Here is a 26,048-nt window from a genome sequence, read left to right on the forward strand (position 1 = left end):
CCACCCGATCCAGGCTTTAGGCAACTGAATGTCTAAATCTTCTAAGATACGTAATATTGAGTATTTCTCAACTTGAAGGTCTTCAGGGATAGAGGCATCACTGTCTGCCTCAGTAACCGACTGGAGGGTTAAAAACTTTTTTCTATCTCCAACTAAAACTTCTTTTATCTTCAAAATGGTAAATGGAAACTAATCAATCAATCTTCTCGTGGCAAATAGATTGTTTGGCCTCGACCCCCAATCACCTTTTCCCTTCTTGTCTCCACCATAGGAGCTGGGAAAGTTAATGACTCGCTTTTCCAGCTTTCCTTGCAGAAAGAAGTGATGATGTGAAAATTCTAGCTGATGTGCAGTGGTTGGATATCTGCTGAGGGTGGCGATGGAGCAGGGTTCTGGATAAGCTTTTGTTTTTCTGATAAAGATTGATAAATACGTCTTGAGACACCACTTTTCCTTTCTTCCTGTCCTAAATGCAGATGTGATGCCTAGAGCTATAATAGCCACCTCGGAGCCATGAAGGAAAAGGCCAAGAGAATCACAGACATTGATCCCACATTTGTGAGCTATTGAACCACTGCCAGCAACCACTAACCTCCAAACTCCTAATAAGAAAAATCCATTCCTATCCCTTTAAGTCACTGCCGTTGGGCTTTCTATTCTATTTACAATTGATCTCAGTGCTATCTGAAATGCATCATCTAAAAGACTTCGTGGCCGGAGAGTCATAAATCCATTCAATTTCTCCAGGCAGGCTCTGTTCTCTGACTGCACTTTCCTAAATCCCTCCCTTCCCCAATCAAATCTGGCTCATGGAGGCACTGGCTTCTTTGTTGCTTTTCTCTATTTATCCTGGAGTTAGCTCTCTCTGCCACCCCATCCCAAGATCTGCTTCATCTTTAAGGGCACACATTGTCTGTAGTCTCTCTTGAGACGCAGCTCTACATGGTTCCCCAGTAAGACACATGTGTGTTTCTGTGCAGCCTAGATTTTCCTGTGCGGTCTCATTGTAGTTTCCTTTCCCATCATTCTGTAAATGCATTTACACTTGTTACATCACATGTCCTGTTTTGTTGTGTTTTTTTACATCACATGTCCTGTTTTGGGGGACAGTAATAAAATTAATTCAGTGTCTCTTAGTTCTATATTAGTTTATAGAATAATGCCAGTGCCCCTTCCTGCTTTAGCTTCTCACAAAACAAATTTTCCAGCTATAATGCAGTTCACTGGCTTCTCCAAGTCCCTCTGCTAGAAATGCAAAGCAGGGGCAGAAGAAATGCATTGAATGGAATGAAGAAATTACATAAATAGCCATGGGTTACTTAAAAATGCTACATAGCATTAGTTCTTCCATCATTTCAGGTAACCATGGACCTTCTATAAATAAAAAGGAGTTTCTATAAAGCAGTTTTGATTCTAGAAGTTTCTTTATAATCACAGCTCCAATGCAAAAGTTTTTTTAAAAAATCTTTTATTGATTTCAGAGAGGAAGGGAGAGAGAGAGAGAGAGGGAAACATCAATGATGAGAGAGAATCATTGATCGGCTGCCTCCTGCACACCACACACTGGGAATCATGTGCCCCAACCAGGAATTGAACAGTGACCTTCTGGTTCATAGGTTGAAGCTCAACCACTGAGCCACACCAGGTGGGCCAAAAGTTTTTTGTTTTATTTAATAAGACTCAATTTCTCTTTAGTCAAAGTAAGAAAACTTACCCCTAGAAATTGAATAATTATTAAATAAAATAAGATGGTTGAATTAGATTACCTTTAAGGCTCCTTCCAGCTTCAAATATGTGATTAGAAAACACTTTTCAGACTTTCATTTGATAAAGCTCATCTCTCCAAATGATCAAGTGATAATTTAGGGAACTAAAGAAATCTATTTCCTTCTCTTCCTGAACAATTGGTCCCAAAGCCATTAGGTGAAGAAGACAAAAGTAGAATTTCACAGTATGTGTGTGTGTGTGCGGGGGAGTGAGACATGGTGATGACATCCCAGAATGGGATGTCAGAGCCCAAGTAAGCTGAGGAGGTTGTCCCCATGGAAGGGTGGCTCAGTGTGGAGGGTTGGAACCTAAATGAGGGAGAACGGTCAGATAACTAAGTATATTAAGAGTAATGGAAACCACATGTATTAGTCAGCTTGGGCTGCCATAATGAAATACCATAGACGAAGTAGCTGAAACAACCTAATATTCTATTTTCATGGTTCTGGAGGCTGAGATCGGCATGTCAGCATGCTCCAGCTGGGTGGGGAAGTGGGGGAGGGGCTCTTCCTGGCTTCTGTGCCTTCACCTGGTGGGGAGTCTGGGCACTGCCGGCACTAAATTCGTCAGGAGGGTACCACCTCCCTGACCTCACCCCAACCTATTCAGCTCCCAAAGGCCTGTCAGCAAATGCCATTGCGTAGGGGTTAGGGCTTCAACATATGGATTTTGGGAGAAACAATTCAGTTTACAGTTTACATGTTTTTTCACTATCACAAAAGGGAGGTATGAATTAGAAATACATAACGGGAGAAAAGTAGAATAAACCTATGGGGTTGGATTGGAAGTGGAGAAATTAGTATGAACTCATGATTTTCAACCTATAGATAGATATAGAATAAATATAAACAAAGTGTGTGTAAACATGTGTGTTTGCATCTACACTGAGTGGCCAGATTATTATGACTTCGTTGGGCCACCTTTTGCCTTCAATACTGCGGCGATTCTTCTTGGCATTGACTCCACGAGATGTTGAAAGGTGATGCGAGGAATCTGACACCATGCCTGATGAATAGCACTGTCCGGTTCTGTGAGATTTGATGGTTGTGGAACCAGTTGCCTAATGGTTCTTTTAATTTCATCCCACAAATGCTCAATTGGATTGAGATCTGGTGATTGTGGGGGCCACCTAAGCAAGGTAAAGTCTCCCTCATGTTCTTGAAAGCACTCCTGCACAATATGAGCACCATGGCATGGCACATCGTCTTGTTGGAAGAAGCCATCTCCATTGGGATATGCCATCAACATGATAGGATGAACTTGATCAGCAACAATACTTAGGTATGTTGTGCTATTCAGACGTTGTTCCACACAAATTAAAGGGCCCAAATCATGCCAGGAAAACATGCCCCAAACCATAACACTGCCCCCACCAGCTTGAAGGGTTGTACTCATGCATGTGGGGTCCATGCTTTCATGTTGTTTCCGTCAAATTCTCACTCTGCATCTGCATGATGAACTGGAAACATGATTCATCAGACCACATGACTTTTTTCCAATGCTCGACTGTCCAATCCTTGTGTTCCTGTGCGAATTGGAGACGTTTTATCTTGGTAACTGCAGACAGAAAAGGTGTTCGAACAGGCCTTCGGCTGTTTTGCTGATACTCGTTCCATGGCTCCGAGCGCCAACAATCATCCCACGTTCAAAGCTGTTAAATTGCGTTGTTTACCCATATCTTCAGAAAAAAATCACTTCTACTGTCGTGGTAAACAACCTGTTTCCCTATTTATAATGGTCTGGCCCTCTAGCAACTTCAGTGCGAAATTATAGCTAATTTGCCTACAAACGTCAGGTGGCCATAATAATCTGGCCACTCAGTGTATATTCACTAGCTCTGTCCACCAAGAGTGCTTGGGAGCAGTCCTGTTGGCAGAAATGAACACATTTAGGGGCCAGATATTGGCTTCTCCACTAAATGGAACCAGGGCTCCTCAGAGCAATGGCTAATTCCAGGGTTGGGGCAGGAGAAGCACGCCATGAGCCTGAAGCACATTTCTGTGCCAGAAACCAAGGAAGTGCTCAAGGAATGATGGATGGAGTCCTATAAAAAAGCACAGACTCACGCTTGAATGAGTTTCTACTGCCAAATGCAGGATAATTTCAGCATGAAGAGAAATAATTTTATAAATAGATTTAACAGAACAAATAAAATAGGAACTTATGAATCCGTACATTTTCATAAATAAAGTGAAACTTGGGTGAGAAATGGGATATTTGCATAGTTACAAAATACCACCCCACAGAAGATGTATTCCTTAGAAAGCGAAAAGCAGTAACTTGGCAGGGGAGAAGCCCAGCGAACATTACCTGAAGCAATGGAACAGCACAGCGCCTCTAAGGGGACAAACTGAAATTGTGTACTACCTGTCAGGGCGTAAAGAGGACGGAGCACCACTTCTGTGTTATTCTTGCCAAAGATGTAGAACCTGAATCAAATCACGAGAGAGGAGCAATAAATCCCAACTGAGGGATGTTCTACAGAGTAACTATCCTGTACCCTTCAAAGTATGTCAGGCTCATGAAAACCAAAGAAAGATTGAAGAGCTGTTTCCAACAGAAGAAAGAGAAGATGGGTGCTAATGCAATGTGTGATTGCAGACTGGATCCTTTCACTATAAAGGTGAGACAGTGATGAGAAAATAGGAGAAACCTGAATAGGCTCTGAGGATTAGAGGGCAGCAGTGTGTCAATGTTAATCTTCTGACTTTGATGGTGATGCTGGGGTCACGTAGGAGACTACCCATGATCGTAGAAGAGAACCTACACTGAAGATTTCAAGGTGATGGGGCAGCACTCACCCTCCAATGGTTCAGAAAAGAAAAGGTCTTTGTATTGTAGCTCTAATTTTTCTGTAAATTTGTGATTATTTTGAAATTTAAACATTTTGAAAATTAAGCATTTTTCATAATGAGTCTGAAACAAAACCCAATGAAATTTAAAAGCAAAATCAACAAGTTTCCATTATAAAAAAGCTGCCAGCCCAAAGCCATAGAATGTACAACACCAACAGTGAACTGAAGTAAACTATAGACCCTGGGTGATTATGATGTGTCAGTGTAGGTTCATCTGCTGTAACAAATGTGCCACCCTGGTGGGGAATGTTGATCAAGTGGGAGGCTATGCTTGTGTGGGGGCAGGAAGCATATGGAAACATTTCTGTACTTTGCTCTCAATTTTACTGTGAACCTAAAAGTGCTTTAAAAAATAGCCTTTAATAAAGAAAAAAAGGACAGCAACCTATTTGTTGTAGAGTTTGCACAAATATAAACTGAGCCTTATTATATGATACAAGTATACACTTAGCCTACTTGACAGGCACTTACTAGACACCTATGTAATGCAAGACCAAGTGCCGTAAGGATTTTTAAAACCTAGTCTGATGTGGACGCTGCCTGCAAGGAACTCACAGGTGGTTATTTATATATGCATGCCCCTTTATGACTCTAGTGGACAAAGCATGTATTTAAACCTCTCCTTAAAACTACACACATTAACAACTAACTGCAGAAAAGGAGGGAAACTAAGCTATGAGTTCGGAGTCACCTTAATAACACAAAAGAAAGCAGTCACATTCAGAGCGAGTTGTAGATTCCTGGAGCCAAACTCTCATGGCATACAAATAATATAAACCACCTCGGTTTATATATACTTGATTAAATCTCTCTGGTGACGTTTATCTTTTACCTTCACTATGAAATGATGATACACGCATTGAAATTAGACTAACCTAATAAAGAACTGCTTATTTTTTAAAGCAATGGATATTTCTAGCAGTCCAGTTGCCGGGGAGTGGGGGTGAGGGTGGGCGGTATTGTTGAGCCAGGTGATGACCTTCAAAGAGGAATATGTGCTTCTTCGAACGGCCTCTTACTACTTTGACATCTTGCTTTGCAGAGCATGTCCACTGCTCATTCAACTGAACTTTTGTTTCCAATTGCAAATGCCAAGTCCAAGTGCTAGCACATCCCCAATCAAAATTTTCCAAAAGCTCCCAATTTAAATTTCTTCCTTCACCAAAGGAATGTATTGGAAATAGTAATAGAATTCTTATTAATATTGATGTGCACAAAATAGAAAAACCTAAGGTTCAGCTTAAATAGCCTTTTAATCATTTTCCATTTTTAAATTTAGATTTCAGATAAACCTATACAACTTATAGTTGCAAACTCAGATCTTAGGCAACAATCCTTCATGTGATTGGCTAAATCAAGCCACATATCCTATATAATAAAACCCTAATATGCAAATCGACCAAATGGCGGAACTATCGGCAGAACGACTGGTCGCTATGATGTGCATTGACCACCAGGGGGCAGACGCTCAACGCAAGAGTTGCCCCCTGGTGGTCAGTGTGCTCCCCAGAGTGCCGCTCAGCCCGAAACAGGCTCACGGCTGGCGAGCACAGTGGCGGTGGCGGGAGCCTCTCACACCTCCACGGCAGCACTAAGGAGCAGTGAGCCGAGCAGTAAGGAGCAGCAACCAGGCAGGCAGTAAGTAGCAAGGGGTCCCGGACTGTGAGAGGGATCCTGGACTGAGAGAGGGATGTCTGACTGCCGACATAGGCCCAGGGATCGGGCCTCAGCCGGCAGGTGGACATCCCCTGAGAGGACCCAGACTGAGAGAGCGCACAGGCTGGGCTGAGAGACACACACCCTCCTCTCCCCCCCAGTGCACAAATTTCATGCACTGGGCTTCAAGTATATATATATTTTAGAGAGTAAGGGAGAGGGAGAGAGAGAGATAGAAACATCAATGATGAGAGAGAATCATTGATCAGCTGCCTCCTCACAATCCATAGTGGGGAATTGAACCTGGGACCCTTCAGTTCTCAGGTCGATGCACTATCTACTGAGCCAAACCGGCTAGGGCTAAAACAAATATTTTTCTCATTTTGGTAAACCACATTCTTATTTCTGTGTTGTTTTGTAACCTTTGTCAGTAGTCAAGGGTTCTTTAATTTATCTATGTAGCAAACATCTCCAACAGCTTACTGCTTCTAGCATCATACTAGGCACAGAGACACATCAGTTAACAAGACTGTCATGGTCCCTGCCCTCACACAGCTTCACTGTTCTGTGTGTAGCCCAATGGTGGACTGCAAGGCCATATGCAAATTTGGAGAGTTTAACCACAGTCAGGGGTACAAGCAAAACAAATTATGACATTAAATACATTGTGAAAGCTTTATTGGGGATCATGAAGTTAGAGGACTGATAAACACTTAACTTGGTTTAGTTGCAACCACCTTTTCTAGAAAAAGAGGAGAGTGGACAACAATTTTAGAGTTTTAGAAATTCTTTTTTTGTTTTTTCATTTGGTCTATGTATTACATAAAAGTCTTGCTTGGTTTTCATACATAATGATGACTTGTTGGCCAATTATCTGGTTTGATTTTTCCAAAAGTTGGGATAGATTTGCCCCATTTAGTCCACATTTTTCTGTCTGGTTTCTTTGATGCTGATATCATTAGACACAATTCAGAATTCAGGTGAGAATGAGAGTAGAGATCATTGAAAAAAAGGGAAGCTAATTAACTGGTCCAGGTGGGCTTTAGCTTTCGTGAATATGTATAAAATATACAACTACAAGGGACCAGTCGTGATAAGCAGCCTGGAAGGCAGAGAGGATAAAGGAAAGAACCTGGGCTTTGGCACCAACTGGCCACTTTCATGTGATCCTGGGCAAGCTGCTTGAACTCTGTAATTCTCGTCTGTGGAATGCGAGGAGTAATATCTATCACATAGTGCTGCTGTGAGAATTAAAATGAGATAAATTATGTGACTGTTGCAGGCCTACATGTAAAGGTCCTTCGCGTGCATAGGAATGCCTTGAGATGACTCCTGTTTGTCAATCCTACCTAGGGTGTGTGTGATCTAATCTACTCCAGTCTCTAACAGGTTAACAGTTAATAATGTCTAATCAGTTGCTGCATTAGTTAGGATGGCTAGGTTATACTGCAGTAACATGCAACCCCTAAATCTCAATGGCTTTCAAAGAAATTAAAAAGGTTGTTCTTCTTTGTTTTTCACTTAAGCAGAGGCCATTGCAGGTCTGTCTGACTCTTTAGGGAAGCTAACCTCCTTTGAAGGGCTCAGCAAGATACCTCCTTATGCAAATGGGCTCCTGTGAAGCTGAGGCTGGAGAGGGTTGTGCAATGAGGATGTGATGCTTTGGCTCAGATAAGAAATGCCATTTCTACTTACTTTTCATTGGTAAAAGCAAGACATATGGCCATGCCTAAACTAAGGAACTATAGAAGTGCAATCCTCTTTGTTCCCAAAAGAGAGATGCAGAAATATTGGTGCCAAGCACTGGGGCCTACTAGTCTACCACAGTCAATGATCTCTAATCAAAAGAGGAACAGGGGTGGTGGTATCTGTGGGGGTGTTAAAAGGTACTAGAAAAGTTATTAGAATTCTAAACTTTGCAAAATACACACAAAACTTATTGGCCACTCTAGTGATTTCTGAAAATGATACTCTGCTTTAAAATAAGGCTGTTCCTTTACTTATATATTGCCATCAGCATATTTTCTATTCCCTATTTTTCATCTTTTCTGTGCTTTTGTGACTCCAAGAAGTGGCAATGAATAGTACCAAGCACATAGTAAGTGCTTACAACTCATTTGTTGATTGATTAACACCATCCCAAAGAAACCACATTTGTCAAGGCAATGAATTGATATATTATGTCCAAAGTCACAAGGCAGCGAGGGAGCCAGAAAGAGACTTTCATGCTTACTGCCATTGGCCACAAGACTACCTTTATTACTTCCTTGAGAAAAGTTGGCACCAGGAGAGTTATTCATGTTTGTTGGCAGTTTTCAAAGGTGATTACCGAGAGTAGCCTTGGACTGTAGTCCTGCCTAGAATGTCGGGAGCAGTAATGGTGTAAACACTGTCAGGCACAATTAAAGAAAAGTCCCGACTGCAGGTCACTTCACAGCATCTGCCCAGAGAGAGAAGTACAAACTGCCACTCATCTTCCAAAACTCAGCTCATATGCCACTTCCTCTGTAAAGTCATTGCTAATGCCCACTCAGAATCAGTAGTCTCTGTGGATTTTTATACTTCTGGTGCTAGAGGGTCAAATTTATATTCATAGCATTTCCAGGTCCTTTTCTGGATTTTTTTCTACCTCCCTGAAGACACAGATCTGAGATTGTTCAGATTTACTGCCCCAGCCTCTGAGATTCTTCTTAGACAAAAGGGGACAAAAAGAACTCTTTGCTGAATGAAATAGAAGCCCCACACTCACTTTAAAAATCCCAAACGGCAGAACTTGCCTCAGCCCTTGCTGCGTTTTACAAACCAACATCTATATGCAAAGAAGGAAGGTGGGGACGTCACGTTTGTATGCTCAGTCCATGCCAGAGAGAGAAATTGGTTCCATCTAGAGCCAAGGTCTCCTGTACAATTCAATTTGATCCCCAATGGCCAAGCTGCTTAATTGTCAGCTCCAGCCTTTCTTCGCAGTAAACCTTAATCCCTCATAATTTGCCATGAAATTAGTGGGAGTTGGCTGTTGCAGGCGTGAATAACAGAGGTCTAGTTCAAAGCTCCCCAGGCCTATTTAGGCGAGGTGGGGATGGGGCTGCGCCCTGAAGAGGAGCAGGTGGAATGAGGATTAGGTCACATGGTGGAAAGGGGCTGCAGTGGGCAGGCAGCTGGTGAAGTCCCAGGTGTGTGTGAGTTGGCAGGGGTACAAAGAGAGGAGAGCTGCAAACAGCTCAAAGTCCCTGGGCTGTGCAGCTGCTTGTTTGGCACTTTCGTAGGACCCACCTGTAGTGTTGATGGACACAACCCACTGCTAGGAGCTGGGAACAGAAAGGTGTGGCGGCCCCACCCCTCCCGGCAGAAGGCAAGAATCAAGCTTGCTCACGGGCTACTGAGGAAAGGATCTCTCTTGCACTGTGTAGCCCTCAGTGCTGACGACAGGGCCGGTCTGGCTTTTCTTCTCAAAAGGTGGCCTTTGGGGGACTAAGATATAGATATTTATTTTCTTTCCAATCCGGGGCCTATTCCCAAGTACACGTAGAAAGTGAAAAACTCCCTGAGCTGGAGAGTTAAGTCAACAGGCAGAGATGCTCAGGGAGAAAACACAGGCTCAAGGCCGAGAGCAAAAATAAATGATGATCCCTTGTCCTGGGCTGCGGGGAGTTCATGTAAACAAACTCATCATAACAAGCCCTCCGTAATCTGTTTCTGTCCCACTGCTAATCGCTTCTGTGGTTTCTGCAGAGTGGAACGCATTCTCCGTGCGGAGGCTAGTATTTCAGATTTAGTTACTGTGAATTATGGAACTTCTCTTGATCCCCGAGGACAAAAGGGAACTGCTGGCCACAAATCCAAACAACTGCTGTTCCTGCCGGTGAAACAGCAATCTTTCTAGGGTGCACGGGATTGTAAAGAGCGGCAATCTCTTCTCTCCCATTAAGGCCAGCTTCCAGAACAATCCCGGAGCAGGTTAAGTCCATTCCTCACCACTTACTGCTCTATTTTAGCGTCTCCCATCTCTGCCTTTAAAAGCAATTCGTAGAGCCTGCTGATCTGCCCACGCGCAACATCAATCCACCCATTCTTCTTACTCAGAATCCCAGTGTGTGTGTTTGGAGGGGGGGGCGGGGAGACATGAGAACAAGGGCATCACGTGCAGGACTCACTTACAGACTGAAGCATCTGGGTATGGCTGTGACATTGATTGTCAAGAAGATGTAAGCAAAGAACGTGTGGGAAAGACTTTTGTTTTCCCTATTCAAGCCCCACCCACTCTAGATTGGCCTTCTTTCCTACCTGGAGTGAAGACGTGGCGTCTAGAGTACCTCTTGCTCCCATGAAGATGAAAGCTTTCCTCAAAGGTGTCGGAGCAGGGGGAGAGAAGGAGGCGGGCCCTCAGTGGCATCGCTGAGCCATACCACCGCCCCGACTGCTTGACCCTCAGCTTCCTGTTATAGAGGAGAACGCGGCGGTTCCCAAACTCCAGCGGGCATTGGAATCACCTGGAGGGCTCATTAAGCCCAGGTTTCTGAACTCCCCCTCCAGAGAGTCTGATTCAGAATGTCTAGATGGGGTCCGGAAGCAAGTTCCCAGGGGATGCTGCTGCCCATGGCCGGAGACCATGCTTTGAGAACTACTTAGTAAATTTAGACTGCCATTAGTTGAAGCCACCGTTTTTCTAGATTCATACCGTCCCCACTGGTACACTCTAACACCTCAATAGCTGTCGGGCTCACCTAATCCTTTAACTCCAGAAAGGGGCTGAAAAGGCATTTAACCACAAGGAGTAAATAACGAATGAGGCTTATAATATACTGGAGGCCCAGTGCCTGGCCTGTGGGATCGGGCTGAAACCGGCTCTCCGACTTCCCCCGAGTGGTCTGGGATTGTGAGAGGATGCAGGCCAGGCCGAGGGACCCCACTCGTGCACAATCGCGCAGGGAAGGGATGTGGGAGGTTGGCTAGCCAGGGAGGGACCCTGGGAGGGCTCCAGGGTGTGTCCAGCCTGTCTTGCTCAGTCTCCATCGCTGGACCCCAGCAGCAAGCTAACCTACCGGTCATAGCGACTGGTCGAGAGGTCGACTCTCTGCCCCCTGGTGGTCAGTGCAGGTCATAGTGAGTGGTTGAGCGGCCTTAGCATATCATTAGCATATTATGCTTTGATTGGTTGAACGGCTGACCAGTCGACCAGACATTTAACATATTAGGCTTTTATTATATAGGATTTGGGTTCTGATCAGAGAGGAATCATTAATTCAAAGATAAGAATCTCTGTGTTTAACTTTGGGGCATCATTGCAGCTGAATGCAATGATGAGACATTTTGGAGCAGGAGGACTTACTTGGAACCTCTGAAATCATACCAGAGAGACACTCACCTTTTATACTTATGGTGGATTTTCTCTGGCACACTTTCCTTCTTTCTAGAGGCAGTAGAATACATTAGCTATTGGACTTGGGGCAAATGTTTAAACTTCTCTGAACCTCAGTTTTCTCATCTGTAAAATTGGAACGATACTCATCACAGGGGCTTATTGTAAGACATAAATGATGTGGGGGAACTAGAAGCCACCTGAGTGTTCATAATTGGGAGGATGGGCCAGTAAGGTGTGTGAGTGAATATGACAGATGATTATGTAGTAGTCAGAAGCAAGACAATAGTGCACAACAGCAACACAGACCTTAAAAACACAGCGCTTAGTGAATACGGACATATGATGCAAATGTTATAAGTTAAAAAAATAAAAATAGATGCATACTCAAAAATATTCATTAAGCACAATATAAACAAAGATATATATTAAATATATTATATTGGTTGTCTGTGAGGGGTGAAGGCATGGGAGTAGGACATGGATATAAAACTGTTTTTAAAAAAGTAAACAAATGTCTATGAGGTTGGCAAAAATCAAAGTGTCTGATGATACCAAATTTTAATGGAAACATGGAGAAAAGGAAGCTCTCATGCCCTGTTAATAGGAGTGCAAATTAGTGCAAATCTGTGCTACAGCTTACTATTATTCCCAATATCGATTTCCCTTCTTCTACGAAGTTGAACCCTGATTCTGTAACCTGGCACATGGCCATTCAGAATAACTCGCCATTTCCCAGACTCCTTTGAAGCTAAATGTGTCCATGTGAATAAGTTCTAGCCAATGGTACATGATTGGAAGTGTCATTTGAAATTTCCGGGGAGTATCCTTAAATCAGGGGAACGTCCAATCTGAGGGCCATATAAGGCCTGAGAAATCATTTGGTCTGGCCCTCATTAGGGGTGAGTTAATTAAAAGTTTGGCCAAATAGAGCAGGCTAATTTTTAAGTTGATAATTTTGTATAGCCCTCGAATGATATTATAAATATCCAAATGGCCCTTGGCAGAAAAAAATGTTCCCCATCCTTGTTTAAATGCCGGGGTCTCCATAAATAAGTGGGGACAAAAGGGATGGCAGAGTGAGAGGGAAATGATCAGTCATGTCTAAAGTCTCCCCATTAGCTGACCCAGCCCAAAATGCACAGCAAGTAGTAAATAAAAAATGCTTATGCTTTCCTGGAAGGAAGAGGAAAATAGCCGTGGAATATACAAAATACATTATATAACTTGACATTGGCATTGCTGTACTCTAAGAGCATGAAACTGTTGGGAGCTGGTAGCCTTAAACAAATGTGAAGCGTTAGCACAGCGGTAAGAGAAGTTTTTATAATTACTCTCTAAACCTCTGCTTCAGCCCCCAGATATATTAACAAAAACAGTGTCCCCTGTTTGTGCACTATTCAACACACGCATACATAAATATCTCAGAGCTTGTTTTTGATAATTGGGCAGTCTCTTGAAGAAAAAGATTATGAATTTAATTTGTTAAGATTTCTCTTTCCTAAAAAATATAGCTATATGGTTCTTAGTCAGCTGCTTGTTTCAATAACAGCTTGTCTACCACTAAAAGCCGCAGCTCCACATCTGTTCCTAATAAAAATCTATAATCAGCAATGCCCATTGCCTTTCAAAACTTATTTTCTTCATCCCCAAACTATGCACAGACCTGGCCAAAGCTTATTTCTGTTGTCACCAAGACATAATGGCATTGCGTTTATTCCAGGATAAATAAATCAGCTGTGATTCCAAGTAGAATCAGTGTCAGCCACTTAGGCGAGTGAAAATTTGAGCCTTAATTGCAAATTGACGTTTTCACTTATTAAAATGCTGGAGTATGCAGGTTTTTTGTTTTTTAAGTTTACGACATTCAAACCTTTGTGATACTTTGTTTCAGGTCACAAGGCTAACAGACATTTGATAATAAAAACAGTCCCCATTTTCTGGAAAAACAGACTCTGGAGGCAGCAACCTTACAACACCCTCTCCACAAGAAACATTTATTTATAAAAATGGTAGACTTCGAACTGAGCCTGGAAGACAACAGACCAGGCCACGATCTAGCAAAGAACTTCAGCCGGACCTGGCCCGGGGCCTGCAGGCTCCTGGATAAGAGAATTCGGAGTGGTCTGCAGGCCCAGTGGGGCAGACTGCGATGTGAGAACCAGCCCCCTAGGAAAGGATAATATACAACTCTGGGTGAAAGTTTAGTGCCACTTTTCCTGGCAGGGACAAACCCTCTGTATTTTCTTTTTCCTCCGAGAACAGTTGATTTTCAATGTTTTCTCAGCTTTGAGTCATTTACAAAGAGAAGCACGTGTTGGGAGCTTCAGGAAATTTCTGTTTGTCCTAAAGCTATAGCAAAATAGGGTAAGTGTGCAGAGCAATGGCGTGAAGCAACAGGAGGCTCGGCGGGCACAGTGCACGGTGACACAGGCAGAGAGAGGAGGGGTCCGGAGCGGCTGTGAGACCCCGCAGCCTCAGGAGCAGCTCTGAGAGCTCCCTGATCAGGATTTGTAACTCCAGGATGACTAGCTTCACGGGTCAGAGGTGGACAGCAACCATCGGTCACTTCAGACAATGATATTCCTAGTTCCACTGCTTACATCTAATAGGCATTTTTTAGCTACAACCAAATCATTAAAAGATGCTGAAAACAGCATATTCTCTTGTGAAGGATGTGCATTTTTTATTAAAAGCCATAGTTTTTAAACCCAAGGCCTGTAGAGTGTGACATTTCGACAAAGGCTTTGTGTGGGTGAAAGGAGAGGGCACGAAAAGGGCTATTCGATATCGTAGGTAAGGGAAGATATCATGGGAGAATGACTTCAGGATTCTTTTTTTTCTACCAGGAAACTCTTTTTTAAAAAAATATATTTTATTGATTTGTTACAGAGAGGAAGGGAGAGAGAGAGTTAGAAACATCGATGAGAGAGAAACATCGATCAGCTGCCTCCTGCACACCCCCTATTGGAGATATGCCTGCAACCAAGGTACATGCTCTTGATCGGAATCGAACCTGGGACCCTTCAGTCCACAGGCTGACACTCTATCCACTGAGTCAAACTGGTTAGGGCCAGGAAACTTCTTTGTGATGTGTAAGAACACTACTTTAGCCCTAAATCCATTAGGGCTGTGCTGGTTTGTGCTCCTTTCAATGAGTTTATGTATAAAGAAAGAAATAATTGGGCTTTGTGTGCAGACGTCTGCAGCAGATTGTCCCAGAAACCCCTGAGCAAACTGGGATTGTGTTCCCAGGAGGGCAGAGTTAGAACTGCCTCCTGATTCACCATGAACTGAAGAGTCAAAAACAGACAGTGGGCTGCCACACTACGGGACCCCCAGGATAGAATGAGTTAGAGCTACAAGGTGTCCTATGAGGTCAGAGACGGGAAGCTCCTGGCCCATGCTGACAATTCCAGAGCCCTATCCCTCCTGTCCGTTTGCACAGGGACATCTGTGTTGGGTGCATGAGGTGAAGGGTGTTATTTTGCATGAGCACCTGGAAGGAGAAGAGGAAGAAAAGGAGGAGAGGATACAAGTTCTCGACTCCCCACCACCCTGAGGGGTTGCCCAGAAACCGTAAAATCCGAACCACGTGCAGACCCAGGCCCAGAAGCAGCTGTGGTCACTAAAGTCTCGAGGAGAAACAGAGCTGCTTGCCCTCCTTCCCTCACTCCCAGAGCCCACAGAGCAGCGTGGGCAAACTACGGCCCGCGGGCTGGATCCGGCCCGTTTGAAATGAATAAAACTAAAAAAAAAAAAAGACTGTACCCTTTTATGTAATGATGTTACTTTGAATTTATATTAGTTCACACAAACACTCCATCCATGCTTTTGTTCCGGCCCTCCGGTCCAGTTTAAGAACCCATTGTGGCCCTCAAGTCAAAAAGTTTGCCCACCCCTGCCACAGAGAATCTGTGGTGCTGAGAAGAGGAGACTCTGAGGTGGCTCAGGTGCTGGGCCTGGTGGGACCTTTCTCAAGAGGACACTGGCAGCAGGAATGTTGGGCAAGGGCCTTGGCAAAGCTGACATGGAAGAATGTAAACAGAAATAAATTTAGGGAGATGTGTAGAGATCCTGAAATTACAGCAAGTGGGAGGTGGTAGAAGCTAAGACCCCTTATGGTTTCTATTTCAATGTAAATATAATCTCGTTTGTATCCATAGGAGGGTGAAGCTTGATGTATTCAACTTATGCATATAAAGAACCAAGAAATACCTATTGCACCCCCAGCCGAGTCCCTGCCCAATGAAGAGACGATCCAGCAGACTCCAGGCTCTCAGGGGCCAACCAGAGTCTGTAGAGGTTCCATGACTGAGAACTACATGGCCCTTGGAGAAGGACGAGCTGGGCGTCCTTGGCCGAGGGCAGTCTGGAATGGCAGTAAATGGCCCTGGGCCTGCTCTCTGTCTTCATTAATGCACTCATTTATCCAACAAATGTTCACTGAGCACCTAATATGTCCCATGTACTACTCTAGGTGCCAGAGATACTGGGATGAACAAAAAGGATGAAAGCTCCTGCCATGATGGGGCTTGCAGTTTAAAAAGCAGGCAGGTAATAGGGTATGTTTTCAAACTGCATAGTGCATTAGACAGGAATGAGAGCTAAGGGTAAAAATAAAGCAGAGAAGGTGGATGGGAAGGTGTGATCTCAGAAAGGGTGGTCAGGAAAGGCGTCACGCAAGGGAGGTGGCATTTGAGTGGAGCATGGAGTGGGCTATGTAGACCCATGCATTCTCCAGCCTCGAATTGGGGTTCTGCTGTAGAGTCTGCAGGGCCCACACCTTGACCTCAGGTTGCCAGTCCCACTGCAGCAGGAAAACGCTGATGTCTGTGGGACCCCAGAGTCCTCCCACCCTGGAGACAGGCCCAGGCTCAGCAAACTTCAAAGGGGCCCCTGAAAAGTCACTTGTTACAAAGTAAGAGACCTTTACAATATGGGATATTTCCATTAAAACAATCGTTTTTACTAGAAAAGCAAACAATTTTGGGGAAACTGTGTTGCTGATACAAAGGCAAAAGAGATTGGGCTGTTTAGGATTAACTAACGTGTACTAAGAAGCAGGATGAAACTTGCCTTTTGGGAGGGGGAGTTGAAGGTGAAAAAGTAATGTGCGCCTGCAGGTTGAGATTTGCACACAGAATTGGCGGAGTGCTGGCTTTCAGCAGGGTGACGGCGAAGAAGCTGGGACACATCTCCTGCGAACTTTTCAGGTGAAGGGGGCTGGCTCGCTGAGACTTTGCTGATAAGTGACAAAAATTATGTGGGTAATGATTTGACATTTTTAGTGTTAAAGCCTCTACTGAAACAGAATGCGTAAATTAGCACTCTTAGGAGAACTGTTTAGAGAAAAAACAAAATGGGGATCATGAACCCAATTAAGTGACATCTTTCAGGCCTCTGATGAGAAATTCCCGAGGGAATGAGGAATGAGTAGGATGCTCTGAGTGTACTGAAACTTTGTAAAGCTGACAAGTGTGTGCTTTGTAAAGTTGCGTAGCAGAATCCTCAGCTGATTTTATAACTGAGATTTATGTCTCTAACAAAATAAGATCCAAGCAAAAAAATGACTCTGCTCATCTTTTCTGAGAGGGATTAGTTCTCTGAAGATATTGTTTAGTTTGCCGCATTATCTATTTTTTTCTAAATTATCCACATCGCCCCAAGTGGGGACTCCAAATCCAGTGTCCCCATCAAATCCATTTCCCCACTGAATGAAGAATGCAGTAATACTCTGCTTAAACTTCATTGCTATCTGTGAAGAACCCAGTAAGAATCATCGACATTAAGAAGGTCTATGTAGGGAAGGTAGAGAGAATGCATGGGGGGTGGGGGGGAAAGAATCTCACATTGATTATTTCCTTCCCTGGCCCCCAACATCACCAAATAATTTATTTGGAATAAGAATGAAAGAATATTTGACAGTTGTTGAAATGTATGTTTATTCTGATACTTCTGATCAGTTGTACAACTTATCTAGGACAAATTACCAATAAAATGTACACTTCTTTAAGAATGGGGTTTTTCAATGACTTCCAATTTGGGCTCTTCGAGTCTGAAGTCAGGGAACACAGTCATGTCTGCCTTAGCGTACATTTGCTTCTACGCTTGCTGATACTCGGGGCCAGTACCAGCAGGTCCCCCAGCTGACTGTCACTTAGTTCTGTGTCCTCTAACCTTGTCCACAAAGAGTTTCTGTACAGGATCAAGCTCCTTATTAAATGCCACTGCTGTAACACCAACATTCCTCCTCAAATGGGCCGAGACTGCAGACTGAGTGACGGAGGAGAGCAGGGACAGCCTCTGAAGAATCCTGCCGATTCTGTCGCTCGCACTCATCCCAAGCTGCCAGGGCCACTGCCAATGCCATCATTCTCCTGATGACTTTCTAATAAAACTGTTCATTCTACCGGAAAGTCGAGGAAATTAAGCAGAAACAGACAGATTTATTTAAACCCAACTTCTCTACTATTGTGTAGGTTGCTTTAACCCTATTTTGACATTAGTTATTAAATAAATGGTGACATTTTTCACAGCTATGAAACAACTGAGCTGAAGTTACCCATATCTACAGGATTATTCTGTATTTAATTTTAATGTACAAGGGTTGAAAAAATTATATGGCTATAGAACAGATTCACAGATTGCACAGGTGGCTATTTGTCAGGAAGTGTAACAGAGTTTTTAAAAAATTAAAATAGAAAATAACAATAATAGCAACAATTTGTTGAGTGCCTACTATGTGACAGGGACTTTACTCGTAGTTTATATCTCTAATCCTTCCAACAATTCTGCAGAATTGTTGTTCCACTTATTCATGTATTCATTGCCTGATTCTTATATATGTGCCCTGACTGGGGTCGAACCAGTCTGAGCGTGCTGGGAAGATGCTCTAACCAACTGAGCTACCCGGCCAGGGCAAACCCACATGACAGTTAACCAATAATGCAACAAAAAAAAGAGCATTTTTTATGTTGTGTGTTTTATTTTTTTCCAAAAACGCATTTTTATGGCATTTTTGATATTCCTAAGAGTTATAAATTAAAAGTGAAAAATCATTGGGTGAGAGGCCAGCTCTGCTCTACACCCACATTATGACTGACCTTCTCTGAGTCTGTTTCTCCATGTAGAAGAATGGGGGCGGTAACAACTCTCTCACAGGCTGTTGCTCAGACTCTTTAGCACTATATCCTAGAACCTTATGATCTCTGTTCCAGTCCAATCTACTGTTCTTTCTATCACGCCGAGTACCTGGCATCTTGCCTCTTTGCGGTTATTTTTTTTTTTCCTCCAACAGAGCAAACAGCTCTGGCTCTGTTTTGTTCCTTATCCAGGGTGACCCAGCACTGCCTTGCCTATGGGCCTCTCCTCCACTTGGAAACCTTTTCCTGCATCCTCAGCCTGAACTAAGAGTTCCCCCCTCACTTTTACTTGAACTATAGTTTCTTATCTGGACCATGTCTTAATCCTGTGTTTCCTCACTGTGCTCTATGCAGAGTGGTACTCAATAAATGCTGAATGAGATCACTGGGTCAAATGGGAGTTCCATTTTTAATTTTTTGAAGAAACTCCATACTGTCTTCCATAGTGGCTACACCAGTCTGCATTCCCACCAGCAGTGAAGGAGGGTTCCTTTTTCTCCGCATCCTCCCCAGCACTTGTCATTTGTTGATTTGTTGATGATAGCCATTCTGACAGGTGTGAGGTGGTACCTCATTGTTGTTTTGATTTGCATCTCTCGGATGATTAGTGACTTTGAGCATGTTTTCCTATGTCTCTTGGCCTTCTGTATGTCCACTTTTGAAAAGTGTCTATTTAAGTCCTTTGCCCATTTTTTGATTGGATTGTTGATCTTCCTTTTGTTAAGATGTATGAGTTCCCTATAAGTTTTGGAGATTAGGCTCTTAACAGATATAACATTGGTAAATATGTTCTCCCATGCAGTGGGCTTTCTTGTTGTTTTGTTGATGGTTTCTTTTACTGTGCAGAAGCTTTTTATTTTTATGTAATCCCATTTGTTTATTTTCTCCTTAGTTTCCATTGCCCTAAGTGCTGTATCGGTAAAAATATTGCTACGACATATGTCTGATATTTTGCTGCCTATGGATTATTCAAAGATTTTTATGGTTTCCCGTCTTACATTTAAGTCCTTTATTCATTTTGAGTTTATTTTGTGTATGGCGTAAGTTGGTGGTCTAGTTAAAAATGAAACTCCCATTTGACCCAGTAATCTCACTTCTAGGAATATAACCCAAGAAATCAGAAACACCAATCAGAAAGGACATATGCACCCCTATGTTCATAGCAGCACAATGTATAATAGCTAAGATTTGGAAACAGCTTAAGTGCCCATAGCAGATGAGTGGATTAAAAAACAGTGGTACATCTACACGATGGAATACTATGCTGCTGTAAAAAAGAAAGAACTCTTACCATTCACAACAACATGGATGGACCAGGAGAGCACTATGCTAAGTGAAATAAGCCAGTCAGAGAAAGATAAATATCACATGATCTCACTCATTTGTGGGAAAAAATGCACAACATAAACTGATGAATCCTGGTAGGGCACATATATAAGAATCAAAAATAGATCCAGAGACAGAGAAGCATCGAACAGACCATCAAACTTCAGAGGGAAAGCAGGGGAGAGGAGAGGGGTGGGATGAGAGATCAACCTAAGGACTTGTATGCATGCATATTAAGCATAACCAATGGACACAGACACTAGGGAGGTGAGGTCTTGTGCTAGGGGGTGGGAGTGGCCAGAGAGAGGTCAATGGGGGGAAAAGGAGACATATGTAATACTATATGTAATACTTTAAACAATAAAGAATTAAAACAAAACAAAACAAAATAAAAATAAATGCTGAATGAAGGAATGGACCTTCCCGATTAGCACAAGGAAGGGGTTGGGGAAGGTTTTTTTTCCTTAGCTAGACTCTACTCAGTAATTAGTTTCACTGCCAGAAAGACATATAGAAAACGTCATTTTAAACACTGCCTTTTCCAGTGAGGATCTGAGACTCCACCGCTTAAAATCTCTTGCAAAACTCCAGTAAAGACATGATTTGGAGGGAAAGTAAACAGTAATCTCCACATGTTTTGATTGTGTACTCTTATGATGAAAAAGGTTTTTAAAAAATATTGTTTTAAAAAATATGTTATTTTTTTTGTGTAAATACACTTGAAATTTTAGATAGTCCCAATATACGTCTACTTACTGGTATTTATTTATAAAGTATGTATGTATCCTACTGTATTAATTAATATAATATATAAGTCATATACAGTAAATGAATTTTTTAAGTACAGAAAGAAAAATAAAGTTTTAATATTTTATTTTTATACCCTAATAAATGGTTTGGCACGAGAAAGACTAATCTTGGCTGAGCAGCTATATTTTCTGGTGCAAGAAAGGAAATCATGTTTTCTTTTCCTAGGCTATTCCCTGATGCTGGCCATTTCCTCTCTCTATTCAGGTTCTCATACAAGACCACCAACGTTCTTCAAACGTTAGTGAAATAAAACAGGAGGAGCTCTGGATGCTCCGTCTGCAAATGTCACAGTTTAATCTTTTCAAAGGTTTGCTGTGAAGTAGAAAACATGGCCATGTGACACTCAACAGATTATTCTCGAATTCCTTGTTTGTTTTCATTGTGACCTGACTCAAAATTTATCTTTATTTTTTCTTCAAAACTCCTAGGATATGTGGTCATATGATTTAAATGGAGAAAGGCATTGTTAAAACATTTATCAAGGAGTTACCACTTTTACAAGAGTCTAATACTATAGTCATTCTCTGCAACTTAAAGAAAAATTCAATAAATTTTAAAACAAAAAGTTTGTTTTGAAAATGTATGCAATGCCTACCATGTTAAAACTATTTTAATTGTGTATATATGTGTACAACCTCCCCGCCCCCACACACATACACAGGAGGAAATATCAGATGAATATTCTCTGAAAAGTTAACAAGGTATATCCCAGGATGGTGAGATTGAAGCTAATTTTTTTTTCTTCCTTGTGCATTTCTATAATTTTTCAAACATCCTATAATGGCCAAGTGTTTATTGGTTTAAAACAAGATTATACATATAACCAATTGTAAATAATTTACATGGATTTCTGTATTATAAACTTCCAATAGGAAATTTTAAAATACCTTTTGCAGTTATTAGTATTGAGAAGAAAATTGTAAATCATTTCCATTTTATAATACATTTAAAAGCAATTTTTAATGTTATTTTGGTTTCACATAAGAATATTGCATTAAAATCAACTGATTCATAATGGAGCCTCACATTTTAGATTGGGGATAAAAAGGCAGCCAGAGAATGGATCCAGAAGAACTTGCAAAATAATGGAATCAAGGCAGAAAGGAAGATCCTAAATCAGAAGGTGGGTGTATCTGAAGAAGATTAAGGTTATAGAAAATCCCATACAATCCAAGTATGTGATAGTCCTTGTAAGGAAAACCATCATTATAAATAAACTAGAGGCCCGATGCACGAAATTCATGCAAGAGTAGGCCTTCCTTCCCCTGGCTGCTGGCACCGGCTTTCCTCTAGCACCCGGCACCCAGGCTTCCCTCGCAGCCCTGGCTTCTTCTGGAAGAACATCCAGTCTAATTAGCATATTATGCTTTTATTATTATAGATACTCTGGAATTCTAGTCTTCCATTTTTTTCTGGCAGAGTCTCAATTTGGTTCAGATGCCCATCCTCCCATGTGCCCAAGTTGATCTAAACTATGTGTGATGGTTTCCTTTCTCTTGTCACTGACTTTTTAAAAAAAAAAATTGATTTCAGAGAGGAAGGGAGAGAGAAAGAAACACCAATGATGAGAGAGAATCATCAATAGGCTGCCTTCTGCACGCCCCTCACTGGGGACTGAGCCCACAACATGGGCATGTGTTCAGACCAGGAATCGAACTGTGATCTCCTGGTTTATAGGTCGACACTCAACCACTGAACTTTGCCGGCCGGGCATCATTGACTCTTTTAAGCAATCTCTGTCATGGGACCTAAGGGGAATTCTGTGGGGATATTCTGGATAAATATGGATTTCCCCCTACTTATGAGGTGTAAATAAAATAAAACAACTATTGAAAGGCATAAAAGAACAACCAAAGCAGACAGGATTTGAGTGGTCAAAATCCTGGAGAGAATCCTGGAAAGATGCCCCACTCTTGCCTCTAGCTCTACCCATTAATGGTGTGGGGAGTACAGCTGGAGCAAAATGTGACCGTGGAGAACAGGGACCATCTCACTGGGTGGGGAGAAGTTGGGGTTTACCATTTCCATTGGATGAACAGATAGAGGCTGAAGTTTGGGGTCCAACAAGATTGAAGGCTCTTGGTACAGTGGAGACTCCCAAGGACTCTGCCATGGGAATAAGAACAAACCATAAAAAGGTCAAACCTAACAAAACCTAAAACCCACCCTCAACCAGATCAAATGGATCTGAAAATACCAGTATTCTATTTGCCTTCCAGACAGAATTAAATCCCCTTTGGATGAAAATATCATCAACCAGTGCCTTATAATTTTTCATACACAATGTCTGACATTCAATAAAAATTTTACCAGTATATGAACAAATGGGGTCAAATGACAGAAGCCAAAAGAAGAAACAGACAATATACTTAGACCTCAGGGTGATTATTAGACAAGAACGTAAAAGTAACTCTGATTAACATGCTTAAGAAAATAAAGATAAGTGGAGAATTTATTTCATCAGAAAAATTATGGGAATCTTGGAGGGGGTATAAGGTGCCAGTAATGTTCTATATCTTGATCTGTGTAGTGATTAACTGGGTATTATGAAAAAAAATCTATCAAGCTGTATATCAAGCTGAACATTTAAGATGTGTGTATTTACATCACACTTTTTTTGTTATTGTTGTGAATCTTCACCTGAGGACATTTTCCCATTGATTTTCATTGAGAGTAGAGAAGGGAGGGGGAGAGAGAGAGAGAGAGAGAGAGAGAGAGAGAGAGAGAGAGAGAGAGAGACAATGATGTGAAAGAGACACATCGAATGGTTGCTTCCTGCACATACCCCAACAGGAGCCAGGCATGGAGTCTGTAACCTAGGTATGTGCCCTTGACTGGAATCAAACCCGAGACCCTTCAGTCCACTGGCCAAGGCTCTATCCACTGAGCCAAACCGGTTAGGGCTGTACATTATACTTTTAATAGGTTAAATTAAAAAAAAGTGCTAGAGAGAGAGATAGAGTCCTCTTTGCTGGACGGCAAGCACCAAACTTTCACATGTGATCCTTCAAATTAATGAACTTCCCTCACCAGGAAGGAAGACACTGTTGGTGTGATGAAGACAGCAAAGTTGAAAGTTTGAAATTACCTAGGTCCAGGGGTGAAATTACCTAGGTCCAAATGTTTAAACCAGTACCCTACAGGCACCAACCAATCAGAATGCACACACATTGTTAATCAGTTGGTGTGGGTGAACAGGTGTTTTCCATTCTTTCTAAAGGTATGGAACCACTCAATTAACTATGTGAGAATAGTCCTACTATAATGTTAAAAGAGTAGGGTTTAAATTCTAGATCTTCCACCTATTAGATTACACCTAATATTTGTGCAAACTTTAACAAATTATTAAACTCTTCATGCCTGAGTTGCCTCATCTCAAGTAGGGGACATATCATGAGGTTTATATAAAAGAGTACATGAGTTAATACATGTTAAGAGTGTAGAGAATACTTGGGACTTGGTTCCTGTTATTTATTAAATTAAGTATTACTATTCTTATTTATGAAAAATTTCCAAGTGAAATAGTAAACTCCTTCCTTTTTAAGTTTTAATTTGAGTTTTCTGTTATTTGTCACAATCATCACAATGCATTCATATGACCTCCAGTAAAGACAGAAGTATTAGGCAATAATAGGCCATTTGCCTTAAGGCAAAAATTCTTTCTGGATGAATACTTTTCTAAGGATTCTGTCAGGCTAGTTGTTTTCCCTTCTCCCTCCCAAAAATGAACCTGAACACAAGTGTACTGCTTCCATGATACAGATTTCCCCACATATATGCCATATTTCAACGATGATGCATGTACACTTTCACATGACCTTGTTTGGAACGTTGCAAAACCCTGGTTACCCGTGTGCAGTGGTGCCTGTCCTTGAGAGGGCAGCAGCAGAGCTGCACAACATTTCCCTAGCCCAGCACCGCTCATCTCTAGGGCTCATGCTAACTGGTTTCCAAGTTGCTCTCGGTTGCTGCCTATGGCTACCAATACCCATCCACAGTTTTCCTTTTCTAAGTCTGGGTTTTAAATTGCCACTTCTATGTAATTCCACTTCCAGGATTCCAAAGAATATAACCCAAGACAATCAATTAAGCAAACAAAAGCTATGTTCAGGAAGATGTTCATTGTAGGGTTATCGTAATAGTAAAAATTTGAAAATAATCTAAAGTTACAATAACAAGAAAATAGTTAAGTAAACGATTAATAGTTACTCAGTGGAATATTTTGTAGTCACTAAAAGGATAGCTATACAGATATACAGCAGTAAGGAAAATAGTTACAAGATAATGCATTTTATAAACAGGATATAAACTTGTATAGAAGAAGGCAGTATAAATATGTTTGCAAAAGCACATAGAGGAAAAATATCAAGAAAGGTATACAAAAGTGTGGCCATGTTAGGGGATGGTCATTCTTTTTTTCTCTGTATAAATAATTATCTATAATAGAAGTATATTCATTTTGTTAGTGGAAATTTTACAAATTAAATTAATTAAAAATAAATATGATTTTAACATATGGTATCATTTGGAAAATATAAAATTAAAAGCCAAAAAATTGAAATAAGGTTACGTGTAATCTGAGCATCTCATGTAACTCTCTATCAGATCGCTAAATTCTATGCTATAAATTGATCTGGAATTAATTTCAATCATAACCCAAATCTCTTGAATGTGGTCAAGAAACAGGTAAAGGTAAAAAGTAAAAGGATTCTAGCAAGTAAAAATGAATGTCACAGCTCGGGCACTCTACTCAGAGCTCCCATTACAGGCTAGTTAGGCCCATTCTTGCCACAGTTCTAACAAGCTAAAATTTTTAGGCCTATAGCACATGAGAAGCAGGAAATTAAAAAGTGATGGGGTTGCAAAAAGTGACATCTGCCAGCCTGACAGTGTAGTCCAGAAGTAGAGAAAACTACCCCAAAGTGTACCAAAACATTTTGAAAATGATTTACTATCTGTGCCAAGCAAAACTATCTTCCAGTATTTTATATGGCAGTTGGCTCTAACAATTACACTGGAGCCCTAAATAGCAAGACACTTACCTTCCTCGGGACGCTGTCTACTCAAAGGAGCATATGGAATATACATTTTAGAAAGATTACACTTAATATGGTTTCTTTTAAATATATA

At 41.7% G+C, this 26,048-nt stretch overlaps 1 pseudogene; it reads right to left on the reverse strand.

The window, feature by feature from the left end:
* Positions 1 to 17,649: 17,649 nt before the first annotated feature.
* On the reverse strand, positions 17,650 to 17,979 carry LOC111827033 (annotated as a pseudogene).
* Positions 17,980 to 26,048: the final 8,069 nt, after the last annotated feature.

This window comes from Myotis lucifugus, unplaced genomic scaffold (genome assembly GCF_000147115.1).
Source record: "Myotis lucifugus unplaced genomic scaffold, Myoluc2.0 scaffold_122, whole genome shotgun sequence".
Taxonomy (NCBI): Eukaryota; Metazoa; Chordata; class Mammalia; order Chiroptera; family Vespertilionidae; genus Myotis; species Myotis lucifugus.